The sequence below is a fragment of the Pan troglodytes genome, chromosome 10 (genome assembly GCF_028858775.2).
Source record: "Pan troglodytes isolate AG18354 chromosome 10, NHGRI_mPanTro3-v2.0_pri, whole genome shotgun sequence".
Lineage (NCBI taxonomy): Eukaryota > Metazoa > Chordata > Mammalia > Primates > Hominidae > Pan > Pan troglodytes.
In genome coordinates this window covers 8829384-8844341 of record NC_072408.2, presented here as the reverse complement: position 1 = coordinate 8844341, position 14958 = coordinate 8829384, and the positions used below count along the sequence as shown (strand labels likewise).

Below are 14958 nucleotides of genomic sequence, written 5' to 3'. Positions count from 1 at the left end.
TTTTTGTATTTTTAGTAGAGACAGGGTTTCACCATGTTGACCATGCTGGTCTCGAACTTCTGACCTCAAGTGATCTGCCTGCCTCGGCCTCCCAAAGTGCTTGGATTACAGACGTGAGCCACCATGCCTGGCCATCAGTGTTCTTTATATATCTTTAGATACAAGTATTTTGCCAAAGTAAAAGGCAAGCAAAAAATTCTTTTAAGAATGCCAGGATTACATAATATTTCAAAGTTATAAAGGGTTGTTTCCATTTAATCTCTTCTTTGCTGTGAGAATGAAAATAGAAACACAAAGTTTTCATTACCTTAAAAATAGAGAGTAATAAAGATGTGTATTAGAAGCTACAGCGACGGAAAAACAGGAAATACAGGTGAGATCAATAAAGAAAAATGTCATTTCTTAAGTAATTTAGAAGCACCCAGTAATTAAAAATCTGTCATCTTTTTATTAAGGAAAAATTCAAGACAGCATCTGTTCTACTCAGTGACTGCTTATGCGCTCACCCACACACACAGAACTGTAAGCCAAAAAAAGAGCATTTTATTTGTTGTGCTAAAATTTTAAATCCATAATCTAAAGAGGTTTATTAACCTTGCAATATCTCAATGATGTATAGCTAAACTCAGAACTCAGGACCAGGTTTAGTCAGGATAGTTTGATATAAATACTTTCATCAAGTTATACAGGATGAGTCCCTGAGCCCTTGAGGTCACAATCTGGTGAAGTGACAATTTGCAGAAATAAGTTGCAAGGACTGGCAGGCATTTACCGTGGAGGAAGAAGAACTGATCTGGAATTGAATTCCAACGATTGTGACTAAATAATCACTGAGGTAGGGGTTGAGATTGTTCTCATAACTTCGTTTCTCAAAATTTTTTTTTCTTTTCTTTTGGTTTAGATTAGAAGCAAAAGCAAAACTGGGTAGGAAAAGCAGGCTATAGCAAAAATAAAATTCTTAATGAAAAATCCAGACTATCAAAAGTCTTACTCCTTCCCCTCAAACTTTCTCTAATAATCTCATATGCCTTGGATGTCGTCAGCCAAGTCTAGCCACACCTGAGGTATTGTGGGCAGGTCCAAGACAAGCGTAAAACAAAAGAGGATAGGGGAGAAAGAGGAAAACAGAAAAAGAGTAAAAGAGCTCAAAGCAATGCTGCTAGAGATGCAACATAAGTGCTGTCAGTTGCCCATCTAGGAAAGCAATGCTGCTAGAGATGCAACATAAGTGCTGTCAGTTGCCCATCTAGGAAAGCAATGCTGCTAGAGATGCAACATAAGTGCTGTCAGTTGCCCATCTAGGAAAGCAATGCTGCTAGAGATGCAACGTAAGTGCTGTCAGTTGCCCATCTAGGAAAGCAATGCTGCTAGAGATGCAACGTAAGTGCTGTCAGTTGCCCATCTAGGAAAGCAATGCTGCTAGAGATGCAACGTAAGTGCTGTCAGTTGCCCATCTAGGAAAGCAATGCTGCTAGAGATGCAACGTAAGTGCTGTCAGTTGCCCATCTAGGAAAGCAATGCTGCTAGAGATGCAACGTAAGTGCTGTCAGTTGCCCATCTAGGAAAGCAATGCTGCTAGAGATGCAACATAAGTGCTGTCAGTTGCCCATCTAGGAAAGCAAGCCGAACACTTTTAAAAGAGAATTGGGGCCAGGCACAGTGGCTCGCTTTGAGAGGCAGATGTGGGCAGATCACTTAAGGTTAGGAGTTTGAGACCAGCCTGGCCAACATGTTGAAACCCTGTCTCTAATAAAAATACAAAAATTAGCCAAGCATGGTGGCACACACCTATAATCCCAGCTACTCCATGGCTGAGGCACAAGAATTGCTTGAAACCAGGAGGCGAAGGCTGAAGTGAGTTGAGTTCCCACCACTGTACTCCAGCCTGGGCAACAGAACCAGACTCTGTCTCAGAAAAAAGAAAAGAAAAGAAAAGATAATTGGCCAGGCATGGTGGCTCACACCTGTCATTCCAGCACTTTGGAAGGCCAAGGCAGGAGGATCACTTGAGCCCAGGAGTTCAAGACCAGCCTGGGCAGCATAGTGAGACTCCATCTCTACAGAAATTAAAATAAAAAGCCAGACATGGTGGCTGGCACACACCTGTAGTCCCAGCTACTCAGGAGGCTGAGGTGGGAGGATCACTTGAGCCCAGAAGATCGATACTACATTGAGCTATGATCATGCCACTGCCCTCCAGCCTGGGTGACAGAGGGTGACTCTGTCTCTTAAAAAAAAAAATGAGCCAGGCATAGTGGCTCATGCATGTAATCCCAGCACTTTTGGAGGCCAAGGCGGACAGATCACAAGATCAGGAGATGAAGACCATCCTGGCCAACATGGTGAAACCTTGTCTCTACTAAACAATACAAAAAAATTAGCCAGGCATGGTGGTGCACCTGTAGTCCCAGCTACTCCGGAGGCTGAGGCAGGGGAATTGCTTGAACCTGGGAGGCAGAAGTTGCAGTCAGCTGAGACTGCGCCATTGCTCTCTAGCCTGGGCAACAGAGCGAGACTCCATCTCAAAAACAAACAAACAACAAACAAACAAAAACCCAACATTGCTCTTTCTTCTTCCCAAGCAAATGAAGAAAATAGGTGTGAGATTCTCAAAAGTCAACATCTAGAGAGCTTATTAAGAATGTTAATTCCGGCTGGGCACGGTGGCTCACACCTGTAATCCCAGCACTTTGGGAGGCTGAGGCGGGAGCATCACTTGAGTCCAGGAGTTCGAGACCAGCCTGAGCAACATAGTGAGACCCTTTTAAAAATAACCAGTGTGAGCACACCTGTAGTCCCAGCTACTTGGAAGGCTGAGGTTGGAGGTTTGCTTCAGCCCAGGAGATTGAGGCTGCAGTGAGCCATGATCAAGCCACTGCACTCCAGCCTGAGCAACAGAGCAAGATCCTGTATTTAAAAAAAAAAAAAAAAAAAAAAAAAGGCAATTCCCGGATATTATCCCAGAGATTCTGGTAGGCCCCAAAAGTCAGATTTTTTTTTTCCAGTCAGATTCCAAAGATTCTGATTCGTGGGCTCCATGCAGGCCTGGCTTCCTAGGTGGATGACCTATGCAGTTAGTTGCTCAGGGCCCTGTACTCGAAAGTGCCCTATGTTTGGGTTTTGTTTTTTGTGTTTTTTTTTTTTGAGACCGCATTTCGCTCTTCTTGCCCAGGCTGTCATGCAATGGTGCGATCTCACCTCACTGCAACCTCTGCCTCTGAGGTTCAAGCGATTCTCCTGCCTCAGCCTCCCAAGTAGCTGGTATTACAAGTATGCACCACCACACCCAGCTAATTTTTTGTATTCTTAGTAGAGATGGGGTTTCACCATGTTGGCCAGGCTGGTCTCGAACTCCTGACCTCAGGTGATCTGCCCACCTCGGCCTCCCAAAGTGCTGGGATTACAGGCATGAGCCACCGCGCCTGGCCCCTATTCTTGGTTTGATGCTCTGTTGTTACTGTCTTGAAATTTTTAATAACTTTTGAATAAGAGACCCTTCGTTTTCCCTTTGCACTGGGCCCTGCAATTTATGTACTGCAATGGGAGTTAGACCTTAGACTTCAGTCTTTTACTGCGGAAAATATTCAGACAATTACCTACATATCTATTGGATTTTAAGCCTGATACACAGCATCTGAATTAATTCAATTTATACAATTTCTACTTGGCACTTTGGAATCAGGGGATCCTTGAATGAGCTTTTTCCAGAGGGAGAGCCCAGACAGAGAAGTACCTGTTGTTACAGGAAGCAAATTCCTGGGGGCAGTGGCTTCAGGAACTGGCAGTTATTTGTGCAAGGAAGGGATATAGAAAAAAAGTAGAGACCCCAAAAATAATACATGAAAAAACATCATTCTCAGGCATTTGAGGAGAGGCAAAATTGACCCAACAATTTGATCAGATAGCCCTGAAACTCAATTATCTGAAAACTTTGGTCATTAAAAGCTAGAAAAAGTCAAAGACCTTTGGAATAAATTCTAAGCTGATTTACTTTGCCTAACCCTTTCAGCTGGGGAGGTCAGTAGGTGGAGATGGAGATACAGGACATGTCTCTTAAGACTGCCAGAGTGTTTTGTGGCAGAACTAGGAGAGATGAGCTTTAGGTCAGCTAATAAAAGTTCCCATTTCCCCACTTGCTGTCTATCATGGTAGAGCATCAACAACACACATTCCATGGGGAAAAAACAAACCGTGCCAAAGAGCCAGTTCCATCCAAGGCTAAAAAATAGAATCAGAATATATTTCAGCTAAATCTAAAAAACAAATTGCTCTTGCCACTGTGCTTCAACTGGAATACATTCCTCTCAGTGGTTGAGTCAGACTATCGAACCTTCAGAGCCTGGCTGGCCATAAACTAGAACAGGAAGGGAAGGGCGGTGTCAGCTTTTCCTAGAATGACCAGCTGGGTAACATTTATTGTGGCCGTCCATTGTCATGCTCCTTTTTTTTTTTTAATCTTTTATTCCTAAGTAACTTTGGCTGTTGTTACTCACTCTTAAGTGGCTTCAGGAAGGCAGAAGTCATCATGGTTTTCACCATCATTACCATCAATGCCATACCCATGTAATTATTATAATAACAATAGCTGATATATGTATAGAATATTTACTATGTGCTGAGCATTTTCTGAGTAATTTATATACGTTAACTCATGTAATCCTCACCACAACGCCATGACATAAATACTATTGTTATCACCATTTTACAGATGAGGAAACTGAGGCACAGGGGGTTAAATGACTTGTTTAAGGTCACACAGCTATTACATAGCAGAGCCAGGATTCAAATACAGGGAGTGTGACTGTAATGCCCAAGCACATAGTCACTAGTCTACGTAACAAAGGCCACTATTCTGGAAGCTGAATGAAGCAAGGCAAACAGTTGCTCTGAACCTTTTTTGGGTTATAGGCTCCTTTGAGCATCTATACCCTCAGAAAAATAACTATATACACCAAATATTTACAGATTCACAGAGGACTGCCCCTGCTCCTCTGAGACCATACATTTACATTTACGACTTTATTCCTGGTTAAGAATGCCTACTACAGCCACTAGTTGTTTAAAATTGTAAAACAACTACCAAAGACGAAAAGATCTTTAAGTCTAATGATGAGGCCGGGCAAGGTGGCTCATGCCTGTAATCCCAACACTTTGGGAAGACGAGGTGGGAAGATTGCCTGAACCTAGGAGTTCAGTACCAGCCTGGGCAAATGGTAAGGCCCTTGTCTCTACAAAAAAAAATTTTTTTTTAACTAGCCAGGCATAGTGGTGCATACCTGTAGTCCGACCTACTCAGGAGGCTGAAGTGGGAGGATTGCTTGAGCCCAGGAGTTCCAGGCTTCAGTCAGCTATGATTGCACCACTGCACTCCAGTCTGGCCAACAGAAAAAGACCCTGTCTCTAAAATAAAATTTGAAAATTTAAATCTAATAACTCTGTGAAGTGTGGACTCAGGGCACTAATAACCCTGTAAGCCCTACATAGTACCATGTCATCAAAATCCAAGAACTGACTTTTTTTGAGACGGAGTCTTACTCTGTCGCCCAGGCTAGAGTGCAGTGGCACAATTCCAGCTCACTGCAACCTCCACCTCCCCCGTTCAAGCAATTCTCCTGCCTCAGCCTCCCGAGTAGCTGGGATTACAGGTGTGCACCACCATGCCCAGCTAATTTTGCATTTTTAGTAGAGACAGGGTTTCACCCTGTTAGCCAGGCTAATCTCGAACTCCCGACCTCAGGTGATCCACCCACCTTGGCCTCCCAAAGTGCTGGGATTACAGGCGTGAGTCACCGCGCCCGGCCAGAACTGACTATTTTAAAAAAAACAAACTTTAAAGATTTTTATCAACTGCCAAATTATTTCAAAATTGAAGAATAAACCACTATAACTTGCAGCATATAACACAGTGCCTGGCCCACACTGAGTGCTCAATAATTGTTAATAGAAGGAAGGAAAGGGGAAAAAGGGAGCCAAGTGTATCTGAATGCTTTTTAGTAGTACGCTCAATGTAATTTCAATATATCATTCAAGTTTTAAATATATATGTAATAAATTATATATAACATATATAATAACTCCATTTCTGCACAATCACATTTTGATTACCCATCCTCAGAATCAAGTAATTCAAGTTCTTCTCCAAATAACTTCTTGGCTTCATAGTGCTATTGCTTTCCATTCAGCAATTAAATGCTAAAAAAAAATTAAATCTCTAGAAAGCTGATGCTCATTTACATTTAGCTAATTGACAAGTTATGATACAATCCACAACAATTTGGGAAAGGGGAATTCACACACAGGATATATATGAAAGCGACCTTGGAACATACTAGAGCAATGGGAAAACAAATGCAAACCAAGTTATCTGGGTTGTCACCATGCTAACTAGATATAAAACCCAGGCTGGGTGCGGTGGCTCATGCCTGTAATCCCAGCACTTTGGGAGGCCAAGGCAGGCAGATCACAAGGTAAGGAGTTTGAGACCAGCCTGAGCACCATGGTGAAACCCGGTCTCTACTAAAAATACAAAAAGTAGCTGGGCGTGGTGGTGCATGCCTGTAATCCCAGCTACTCAGGAGGCTGAGGCAGGACAATTGTTTCAACCCGGGAGGCGGAGGTTGCGGTGAGCCGAGATGGCGCCACTGCACTGCAGCCTGGGCAACAGAGCAAGACTCTGTCTCAAAAAAAAAAAAAAAGATATATAACCCAATAGAAATAGGTGATTAAATTGTCCTGCTAAGAAATTTGAAGATTGAAAGTCCAGAGCAATGATTTTAGAAGATCTTATTAACGGTAGAAGCAAATAACGGGAGACCACTTAAAACTCTTTGGGCTGATGCTAAAAACGGTTGTTTATACTCTGTAGAGCTACAGATCTATCTGTTTTACTCTACTTTCTCTATTTTAATACTGTTTTTCAAATTGCACTGACGCATGCTTTTTCAAGTCTGGGTTCAGATCAAAGGAGGGCTCTGGCTGGCTCAATAGGCCAATTTGCCGACATTTTATAAACAGCATGTGACTTCATTAGAAGACACCAGCAAGTCTCTAAGAGTTCATAATGCTATTCCGCTGGGAAGTGACTTACTCTAGAGAATGCTGTCATATGTCTGTATTGGCATCTCCTCTTGTCCCCAATTTGGTTAATAACTACAATTATGCTTTGGTCATTTCAACAGCTCTGAGCCTTTGTCAGACCTTATCCCTATTATGTGCCTTCATGCCTCCCTGGACTACTGCAATATGTTCCTAATTGGTCTCCCTGTCGTCAATCTCAACACCCTCCAATCCACTCCATCTACTGCTGCCAAGACCAACTTTCAAAACGAGTTAAGTTCAAAAACTTTCAAAAGCTCTCAAAGTCCGAATTCCTTTAAGCTGAAATCCAAGGCTCTCCACAATCTGGCCCTAACTTACTATTTCAGAAATTCACTCACATTATTATTACATGTACCATGTACCAAGGTCCTGCCAAACCAACTATTTACCATTCCCAGAATATATTCTTCACTTTCTGCCTCTCTCTCATTCCTTGGAAATCCTTTGCTTCCTACTAGCCTATTACGAAGTCCTTCCTCACACAGCAACTAAAATGGGCTCTTCTTTTTTGAGAGAGAGAGAGTCTCGCTCTGTTGCCCATGCTGGAGTGCAGTGGCACGACTGAAATGGGCTCTCTGTCTGCAACTTTACCCATCCTATTAAATGTTAATTAATAATTTTTATGGTATGTGTATTTTACCATAATAAAAAATGGCTTAATGAAAACATAGAGTTAATTAATAGATTTCAAGTTTAACAAATGGGCAGACCAGATAATCTGAAAATTATCCTGCTACAAACACCTACAACTGCTGAGTAAACTCAATAAGCCTTCTTTTAAATACAAAGCCAGGGCCGGGCGGGGTGGCTCACACCTGTAATCCCAGCACTTTGGGAGGCCAAGGCGGGCAGATCACGAGGTCAGGAGTTTAAGACTAGCCTGGCCAACATGGTGAAACCCCATCTCTACTAAAAATACAAAAATTAGCCAGGTGTGGTGGCGGGCACCTGTAATCCCAGCTACTTGGGAGGCTGAGGCAAGAGAAACGCTTGAACCCGGGAGCGGGGGGTTGCAGTGAGCCGAGATCGCACCACTGCACTCCAGCCTGGGCGATAGAGTGAGACTCCATCTCAGGGGGAAAAAAAAAAGCCAGGTTGGGTGCAGTAGCTCCTGCCTGTAATCCCAGCACACTTTGGGAGCCCAAGGCAGGAGGATCACTTGAAGCCAGGAGTTCGAGACCAACCTAGACAACATAGCAAGACCCCCATCTCTACAAAACAAGCATGGTGGCATGTACCTGTAGGCCTAGCTCCTTGGGAGACTGAGGTGGGAGGATCTCTTGAACCCAGTAGTTTGAGGTTGCAGTGAGCTATGGATATGCCACTACACTCCAGCCTGGGTGACAGAATGAGATTCTGTCTCTAAAAACTAAAATAAATACAAAGCTGAACACTCAAGAAAGAAAGTTAAATAACCAGGTGCCTGAAACACAAAGGGAACCAAGACCACTACAGTACCTGTGAATTCAAGCTTCATTTGCTCTAGAAGGTAGGAGACAAGGGGAAAAAAAAAAACCTTCCCTGAGGAATTAATAACCATGAGCCTGTGCCTTATGTGAGCTTAAGGTTTACTTTTAGAACAATATGATAGAGGATATACGATAAAGTTAGTATTTTTAATGTGTATGTGTATTTTTACACATTTAAAATGTGTAAAAGAAGAAATGCAAGAATAAACAAGAGTGAATGAAATAAGAACAGGTAGAAATGCAAAACAATCAAACTTCCAGAAATTATAAATAAAACTTAGTGAATAAGTTAAACGGCAGATTCGACACAGCTAAATCAGCTGGATGAATTTACCCAGAAGACAGCATAAAATGAGAAAGAGAAAATAGAGATTTGGCGGCCAGGCGCGGTGGCTCACCCCTGTAATCCCAACACTTTGGGAGGCCGAGCCGGGTGGATATTTTAGGTCAGGAGTTTGAGACCAGCCTGGCCAATATGGTGAAACCCCATCTCTACTAAAAATACAAAAATCAGCCAGGCGTGGTGGTACACACCTGTAATCCCAGCTACTCGGGAGGCTGAGGCAGGAGAATTGCTTGAACCTGGGAGGCAGAGGTTGCAGTGAGCCAAGATCACGCCACTGCACTCCAGCCTGGGTGACAGAGCAAGACTCTGTCTAGGGAAAAAAAAAAAGAGAGAGATTTGGAAGCAAGGAGGATAATATGTCTACTGTAACACTCATAGGTAATCCAGAAGGAGAAAAGGAGAGAAGGGAGGATCATAAATATTCAAGAGATCATCACTGATAATTTCCCAGAATTAAAAAAAAATTCCGAGAATTGATGAAAGATATGAATCCTCAGACTCAGAAATCATGACAAGTGCCAAACCAATAAACAAGAAGAAATTTACACCTAGACGTATCATGGTGAAATTGCAGGCACCACAGACAAAAATCTTAGAAGCTACCAGAGACAGAAGACAAAAGAACTACAATTAAATCCAACAATAAAGGCCCAAAGATAATGAAATAGTATTTTCAAAGTATTGAGAAAAAAACAAAAACATTATCAATCTAGAATTCTATATTCATAGAAGTTCTCACTCAAGAGTGCAAACAAAATAAAGATGTTTTCAATAAAATAAAGACATTTTCAATAAAACAAAGACCAGGAGAGTTTAACATTCGGTTCCTCTCTGAAAAAAAAAAACAAAAAAAAGAGCTAAAGTGTATACTTGCAGAAGAAGAAAACTGAACCCAGAAGGAAAGAACAATGGTAAGAATTCTCACCTACTTTGGATGGAAATGTAAATTTGTATACCCACTTTGGAGCAAGGTTTGGATTACCAAGTATAGTTGAATACGTGCATATCCTAAGACCCCAGAATTCCACTGCTAGGCATAGAACCTCCTGTATGAGGGACATAAGGAAACATGTAACAACATCATGATTTATTATAGCAAAAGCCTGGAAATAACCCAAATAAATAAATAAGGTGCTATTTATTTATTTATTTATTTTATTTTTCTTTTTTTTTTTTGAGACAGAGTCTCGCTGTGTCGCCCAGGCTGGTGGAGTGTGGTGGTGCGATGTCAGCTCACTACAACCTCCACCTTCTGGGTTCAAGTGATTCCCCTGCCTCAGCCTCCCAAGTAGCTGGGACTACAGGTGCCCGCCACCATGCCCAGCTAATTTTTTGTATTTTTAGTAGAGACAGGGTTTCACATGTTAGCCAGGATGGTCTCAATCTCCTGACCTCATGATCCGTCTGCCTCGGCCTCCTAAAGTGCTGGGATTACAGGCCTGAGCCACCATGCCGGCCTATTTATTTATTTTTTGACACGGAGTCTTGCTTTGTCACTCAGGCTGGAGTGTGGTGATGTGATCTCAGCTCACTGCAGCCTCCGCCCCCCCGGGTTCAAACGATTCTCCTGCCTCAGCCTCCCGAGTAGCTGGGATTACAGGCATGTGTCACCACGCCTGGCTAATTTTGTATTTTTAGTATAGGCGGGGTTTTAGCATGTTGGTCAGGTTGGTCGCGAACTCTTGACCTCAGGTGATCCACCTGCCTCCGCTTGGCCACAGTTCGTTATTTTTTTAAAAGCAAAGAAATGATGGAGGGATCCAGGCGCGGTGGCTCACGCCTGTAATCCCAGCACTTTGGGAGACCGAGGCAGGTGGATCACCTGAGGTAAGGAGTTCAAGACCAGCCTGGCCAAATGGCGAAACCCCGATTCTACTAAAAATACAAAAATTAGCCGGGTGTGCTGGTGTGAGCCTGTAGTCCCAGCTACTCAGGAGGCTGAGGTGGGAGAATTGCTTGAACCTGGGAAGCAGAGGTTGCAGTGAGCCGAGATCACGCCCCTGCACTCCAGCCTGGGTGACAGAGTGAGACTCTGTCTCAAAAAAAAAGAAATGATGGAGAAGTTCATCATGGAGTGGCATGCAGGTGGCTTCTGAGGTATGGTAATGTTCCTTTGGGTACATTTTATTGCTGTTCTCTAAACTGTGCTTTTTTTTCTTGCCATTCATGCATTAAATATTAAGAGCTTACTCTAGGTCAGGCCTGTGCTAGGTGTTGGAGATACAACAATGACCAAGTTAGACAATGTGCTAGTTCTCATAGAGGACATTGTAGTGAGGAGTTTGGTGTGAATTAAAGATTCATGAATTCCAACTACTTTTTTTTTTTTTTTGCAGAAATAGACAAAGTGATCCTAAAACTCACATGGAAAAGCAAGGACCCAGAATAACCAAAACAATCTTGAAAAAGAAGATAAAAGTTAGAGGGCTCACACTTCCCAATTTCAAAACTTACTTTAAAGCTACACTAATGAAGACAGTGTGGTACTGACATAAAAATAAACATGTATTTCAATGCAATAGAATGGAGAGTCCAGATGTAAGCTGATACATCCATGGTCAATCTCTGACAAGAGTGGCAAGACCGTTCAGTGGGGAAAGGTCAGTCTTTTCAACAAATGGTGCTTGGACAACAGATATACATATGCAAAATAGTGAATTTAGACCCCCCTAAATTCACACCTTCACACTATATACAAAAATAAACTCAAATGATCAAAGACCTAAATGTAAGAGCAAAAACTATAAAAATTCTTAGAAGAAAATATAGGGGTAAATATTTGTGATATTGGAATAGGCAATCATTTCTTAGGTATACTACCTAAAATGCAAGCAACCAAGGATAATTAGATAAATTAGGTTTCACCAAAAGTAAAGGCTGTTATGTATCAAGAAAGTGAAAAAACAACCCAAAATGGGAGAAAATATTTACAAATCATGTATTTAATAAGGGTTTTATATCTAGAATATATAAAGAGCTCCTATACCTCAACAATAAAAAGATAAATAACTCGGCTGGGCGTGGTGGCTGACGCCTGTAATCCCATTACTTTGGGAGGCTGAGGAGGGCGGGTCACAGGTCAGGAGTTCAAGACCAGCCTGGCCAACATGGTGAAACCCCATCTCTACAAAAATATAAAAATTAGCCAGGCATACTGGCAGGCACCTGCAGTCTCAGCTACTTGGGAGGCTGAGGCAGGAGAATCACTTGAACCTGGGAGGCAGAGGTTGCAGTAAGCTGAGATCGTACCACTGCACTCCAGCCTGGAGAACAGACTGAGACTCTGTCTCAAAATAAATAAATAAATAAATAAATAAATAAATAAATAACTCAATCTAAAAATGGGCAAAAGATTTGAATAGACTTTTCTTCAAAGAAGATCTATAAGAGGGCATGAAAAATGTCCAATATCATTAGTCATTAGGGAAATGAAAGTCAAAATCACAATGAGATACCACTTCACAGCTGGGCACAGTGGCTCACGCCTGTAATCCTAGCACTTTGGGAGGCCGAGGCAGGCAAATCACTTGAGGTCAGGAGTTCAAGACCAGCTTGGCCAACATGGTGAAACCCCGTCTCTACTAAAAATACAAAAATTAGCCAGGCGTTGGGGCAGGTGCCTGTAATCCCAGCTACTCAGGAGGCTGAGGCAGGAGAATCGCTTGAACCTGGGAGGTAGAGGTTGCTGTGAGCTGAGACTGCGCCACTGCACTCCAGCCTGGGTGACAGTGAGACTCCATCTCAAAAAAAAAAAGAAGAAAAAATGGCAAATTATATGGGATGTAAATTTTATCTTAGTAAAAAACAAAATAACAGAAACAACACAAAAGATGAATGATATCTCACCCTGTCAAAGCAGGAAGGGATCTTAAATGATTGTCTAGTCCAACTGCATTATTTTAGAGAGAAAGAAACCAAGGTGCAGAGGAAGGAAGTGACTTATAAAAAGTGACACAGCTCGGGCCTGGTGCGGTTGCTCACACCTGTAATCCCAGCACTTTGGGAGGCCAAGGCGGGCAGATCAGTTGAGGTCAAGAGATGGAGACTATCCTGGCCAACATGGTGAAACCCTTTCTCTACTAAAAATACAAAAATCAGCTGGGCGTGGTGGTGTGCACCTGTAATCCCAGCTACTCCGGAGGCTGAGGCAGGAGAATCGCTTGAACCCAGGAGGCAGAGGTTGCAGTGAGCCAAGATCCCACCACTGCACTCTAGTCTGGTGACAGAGCAAGACTCCATCTCAAAAAAAAAAAAAAAAAAGTGACACAACTCGTCAGCTGCAGAGTGAACATTGAGCCCCAGGACCTTTTACTTTTTTCTATATCCTTTAACATGTAAAATTTCAAACACATACAAAATTTCAAACACATACAAACACATACAAAAATTTCAAACACATACAAAAATAGAGCTAGCTCCCTGTATCTATACTCCAGCTTTAATAGTTATTAGTACACAGCTTTTTTTTTTTTTTTTTTGAGACGGAGTCTCGCTGTGTCACCCAGGCTGGAGTGCAGTGGCGCGATCTCAGCTCACTGCAAGCTCCACCTTCCAGGTTCACGCCATTCTCCTGCCTCAGCCTCCCGAGTAGCTGGGACTACAGGCGCCCGCCAACACGCCCGGCTAATTTTTTGTATTTTTAGTAGAAATGGCGTTTCACCGTGTTAGCCAAGATGGTCTCGATCTCCTGACCTCGTGATCCGTCCGTCTCGGCCTCCCAAAGTGCTGGGATTACAGGCATGAGCCACCGCACCCGGCCCACAGCTTTAATAATTATTAAATAAGTATCAGTACACAAATTCAGTTTTTCTTTTTTTTTCTTTTTAGACTGGGTCTTGCTCTGTCGCCCAGGCTGGAGTGCAGTGCACAGACTTGGCCCGCTGCAACCTCCGCCCCCAGGGCTGAAGCAATCCTCCCACCTCAGCCTCCCGAGTAGCTGGGATTACAGGCCCACACCACCACGTTCAGCTAATTTTTGTAGTTTTAGTAGAGACAGGGTTTTGCCATGTTGCCCAGGCTGGTCTCCAGCTCCTGGGCTCAAACAGTCCACCTGCCTCAGCCTCCCAGAGTACTGGGATTACAGGTGTGAACCACTGCACCCAGCCACAACTTTAATAATTATTAAATAATTATTAGTACACAACCAATTTTATTTTATCTCCACCGTCACTCACTTTCTGCCCTCCCAGATTATTCTGAAATGTATCTCAGACATCATAGTATTCATCCACCAATACTGCGATATGTGCATAGTTTTTCATATATTTTTCATGTATGATCTGTTTCTCATACACATACACATGCACACAAAAGGAAAAAAAAGAATGATCCCTCCAAAAACTGGAAAGCAATGGTGAGCAAAGAAACTAATAAAGCTTTAAATAAATCTAAACATGCATTCGCTGTATAACTGTATATTACATTGATGATGGATATGTAAAGATATGAAGTATCACTGCAAAATAGCATGTTAGATAGGGTGGTGGTGTATGAAGTACTAAGTTCCTTGAGCAAGACTCCATCTCAAAAAAAAAAAAAAAGTCAGGGTGTGGCAACAGTGTAATTGCTGGTGGCCTGACCATTTATGGCAGGATCTCAGCAGGTATGCAGAGCTACTATTCCGTGGGGAGGGAGTTGATGACAGCTAGTCAAGGTATGACAACTACATTCTAGGAGCTTAGAAAAGTTCCTGCTTTGGTCAAGACTTGTTGATGGCACCTGAGCCACAGCAGTGGGGCTTAGGCTGAAGTTTCTGATCCCTGTTGTGGACCTGGGCAAGGGCCTGGTGGTGATGGGGAGCTTGCTTGGTATACGTCCAGCCTTAAAAGCTAGAAAAAGCAAGGGTGGGAGCAGTGATGTCTGTGAAGCTGTATTGATAAAGTTGTTTTTTTTTAAGGGGTAAAAGTAAACACATCTGAATCTCAGGGAAAAGCTATGCTACTTCAACTTCAGGATTCAGTCATTCCTGCTTGTTCAGAACCACAGGGTAAAATGAGCACTGCACTTACAAAGGGCTAATCACAAACGAGGGCACTGTGGCGACCT

At 42.7% G+C, this 14958-nt stretch overlaps 1 protein-coding gene across 1 annotated transcript in view; it reads right to left on the bottom strand.

Annotated features, from left to right (window-relative positions):
* ADIPOR2 (adiponectin receptor 2) overlaps window positions 1-14940 on the bottom strand; it is a 121586-nt gene extending 106646 nt beyond the window's left edge. Inside the window, exon 1 of the mRNA XM_054662989.2 lies at window positions 14922-14940. The gene's annotated coding sequence lies outside the window, so the exon portion shown is untranslated. The remainder of the gene's footprint in view (window positions 1-14921) is intronic.
* Between the last annotated feature and the right edge of the window lie 18 nt (window positions 14941-14958).